Genomic DNA, 4171 nt, shown 5'->3' with positions numbered 1-4171 from the left:
CTGCTGCCATTGACTCTGATTCCCTCGAATGTATAGAAAGAAATGGAAACACAACGAGCTGCATCAAATTAACCTTTGGGGTCTATTTCATGGAAAACAATTCTTTTAACAGTAAATAAATGGGTTAGAATTATTTCTATAATAGTTATTAGTAGTTAGGTGAATTATTTCTTGAATGTTTTAATAAAATAATATCGAAAATGATTAAACTCATTGTATGTTTTAAAAGTTATGGGAATTTTAGAAAAAGCAATAAGATATCTTTTTTGACTTCACAAATCTTAAAATGTAGTGAGAAAAAAACGCAAGTGTGAATTCTAAAGCATGATGAACTTTCAGGTAGCTGTGAGGAGTATTATAATAGAAAGAGTCACAAGATGCTGAAAATGAAAAAATACACGAGAACTGAGGTTTAGGGTAAGTTTTGTGAAGAGAAATATACTTTCAAAAGATTATAGGTAATATTAGTGGTTGGATATAAATTGAGAAAAGGAAAACATTTTTAGAAGAGAGAAGAGAATGAATAAAGACTGAATATATTGGTTTTAAGGAGAATGAGTATGAGTTTGAGATGACTAATATTTTGAATGGTGCATGAAAGCAGAAATGTGGATTGGGGATAAGGAATAGAGATTGGTGTTCATCTGTGGAGGGGCCTAAATATCATGCTAAGTGGTCTCGATTTTCTAATGGTGTGAGCAAATATATGTTTAGAGAAAATACCTCTGAGATAGATTGAAATGTACATTATACGGGGTAGAATCTGGGGACAAAAGAGTTATGAAATTATTCAGAAGGAGGTTTTCTGAGGGCCAGTAGTAGGAAAATGGCAGTGATCATTGAAATTATGGAAATATGAAAATATTACGGAGGAGGAATAAGCAAGACTTGGTGACCAAGTGGTTATAACAAAATGAGAAAAGCAATCATTCATTGAGAATCCAGGAATCTATGAGAAAGCACGCTAGGGGCTACTCGCTAAGTAGCAGTAGGAGTGTATGTCAGGTGTAGAAGCTGAATACGGAAGAGAAGTTATTACTCTCACTATATGGGCTGTGGAAGAAGCCAAGTTGAAAGAGAGGGTGCCAAGAAGGTATGGGAGCTAATGGGTGCCGAATATAGTCTCTTCTAAGTGACACTTCCAAATCCTCAGGAAAGTTACTATATTTGCAAGATGGTTGCCTTAAATAGATTTTTTGAGTGGATGGGTGGGGGCTCAGGTAAATAAAATATGTTGAGTACCTCACTCATTGTGAACACTCCAGTTTTTACAATGAGTAGTTTTTCTTTATAATGGCTTCCTTTCACCCTCATCACTGAAGAACACATGAGAGAGAATAAACCAGTGTAGGAGAATATCAAAATGATATGTACAGAATAAGAAACAGAGATGAAAAAGCCTGAGGAAGTATGGTTTGAAATTAGAACATAGAGTTTAGAGGTATTTGACTATGTCAGTTAGTAGAAATGAGTTCAGGTTATATTCACATAGACATGCTAGAGGTAAGGAAGTCCTATTAGACTTCTGAATTATTAAATGTGAGGAGTAAAGAATAAAAGACTGAAGATAATGTGGGTTTTGAGACTAAGTTTGTGAGGGGAAAGTTGATTAATTTTTAATAAATGAGAAAAGGTTAGATAAAGGTGTTGCAGCAAGAAGAGGAATATGCTGAGCTTGAAGTGCTGGCAAAACATTAAAAGATGTCCAGGAATATCAATCTGGCAATCTGTGGTTAACGATGTGTACTTGTCAATCATTAGCATGGAAGTATCAAATAACAGTGAGGACAGATAGTGGAGGATAGAATGTTGGAATTCATCCAACAAATGTTTATTGAACCTATGACATGCACCAGGAACTCATCTCAGTGCCAGAGATACAGCAATGAACAAAATAAACCAAGTCTGTTTTTTATTTTTCATAAAGAATGTGGCTGGTATGAAAGGTGAAAGTGGAATAAGGAAGATGACTTGGTAAGAGGAGAGAGCGAGAAGAGATATTAGAAATTGTTAATGACAAGGAATAGATACAAGAAAAAGATGCAAAGAGGAAGAAAACAAATCTTAGAGTCAAGCAGAACAGTTAAATCAACTTGTAGAAAGTATGATCGCCATCAAGTTATTGAGTCTCAGTTTTCTTATTTGTATAAGGGAATTTTAATTATTTTATTGTGAGTATTAGATAAACAAAACATGTTGAGTGCCTTACTCATTGTAAACACCCCACCGTATTAGTCTTTCTTCTCAATGGCTTCCTCCCACTCTCGTTACTGAGGAGCATAAAAAAGAATAAACATCTGTACATCTCTACATCTCTTGGACTAGCACAATGACTTTCTACTGCTCACAGTATAAAATCTAAACTTCCTTCTGTGTCTAACAAGGATATACATACTGATCTCTTCAGCTCCCACATCCCACCTTCCTTTGCCTTTCCCCATGTGTATTTTAGTAACTGGTCTTCATGTGGCAACTTCAACATTGTCATTCCCAGTCGAAATGCCCTTGTGTCCTTCCCAATTTGTCATTTATTGATTAGTTAATTCAGATTCAGCTTCCTCAGGAAGTCCTGACTTCTTGGACTAGATCAGGCCACACAACTGTATTCTCTCTGAGGGCCCAATTCTCCTTTGTAGCACCTTTTACAATTGTAAGTAAATAATGAACAGTGTAATTAGTAGATCAATGTCTATATCTTCCAATAGGACATAAGCTCTAGAACTATCTGTGTCCCAGTTAGCTTGATGCACAGCCACAAAACAAATGCACAGTCTATAACTGTTGCATCTGTGAATTAGTAGCACAAGGTAAATGTCCTAGATTGCTGAATAAATGAATGGAAACATAGGAGTAGCACATCAGAATAATGTCATTTTAAATACTCCTTAGGTTTCATCTTCAGTCAGAAGCAGAAGGGTCTAGGGTCGTGCTATACAAGTAATCTCTTTTAGTAATTTTGGATATGTCTATGATCCATGAACTTTTCTAAACATTTAAAATACTTCTTTATGTGTTAAAGTTGTACTTTTACTTAGTAATTTTTATCCAAAATTACTAAAAGATATTGTAGAAAATTATTTCCCCATTTCTGGCTTAATATTTACTTTATTTGCAACAACTTACTCAAACTCCATGGTTTTCTTTTCTCTTTATTGCAATTTAGAATTTCTAGTCTTAGCTAATAGCTTATATCAGCTTTTATTTTTCTGGATATAAGATTCTGACACTTAGGGCTTGAGTTTGGCCTATTTCTTTGCACACTAGGTAAACTTTCATATCAAAAGCTTTTATATTTTCATTTGATGGATTGACTCACCTCTTCCTTGGGCTTTGCTCTTCCTTCTGCATATTTTTGATATGTTCTTGGAGGTACAAATGCATTAATACACAATGTGATTTTTGGTATTCACAGTGTCTGAGTATAGGAGGATAATTTCTTATTAATCCAAAGTCTTCTCTGATGAGACCTTATTGTTCCTGTGCCTTATAATTACAAATGACTATCCTATATAGTCACACTGAATACTTTGAAAAGACAAAATAAGTTAGTGATTTTAAAATAGTTCACTACAATAAAATATACTAAAAAGTCGAATAACTTAATTTTTATAATCAGTCTTTAATGCGAATAGAATGTGTTTTAAAAGCAGGTAGACATAGGCTAAAATTCTGATTTTGCAATTTATTTGTTGTGTGATTTTGGTTAAGACACATTTCTTGGACTTCAACTTCATTTTCCCTAAAAGTAGGCTATATCTAGTCTATACTAGAGGTTAAATGACAAATGAAGATTTTCCAGAGTTAGGGAAAATTTCTTAGGAAATGGTATTTAGCTTGTTTCTCTTCCTTTCAACAAGAGTATCTGTTTCAGAGTATTTGTTTCTCTTACCTCTTTTGCTCTTCTTTCATCTCTTTTCTTGCTATTTTAATTTCCGTTTAATGTCTTTGTAATGCTATCATAATTTCAAAAATGCCACTTTACAAATTATCTTTGTAATCATGTGACTTTTCCTTCTAGAACAGTATCATTTCTATAGAACTTGGGTTGATGACCTAATACAGCAATTATTTAGCCATTACAAATTTTTATTAACAAATTTATATTAAATAATTAATTTGGGAATGGCCAAAACAGAAGGGTTGTGTCATAAAAAACAGGAATTAATCAAAA

Source organism: Pteropus vampyrus, unplaced genomic scaffold (assembly GCF_000151845.1).
Source record: "Pteropus vampyrus isolate Shadow unplaced genomic scaffold, Pvam_2.0 Scaffold120, whole genome shotgun sequence".
Lineage (NCBI taxonomy): Eukaryota > Metazoa > Chordata > Mammalia > Chiroptera > Pteropodidae > Pteropus > Pteropus vampyrus.
The sequence above is the reverse complement of the archived record's forward strand: the minus strand, read 5'-3'. Positions refer to the sequence as shown.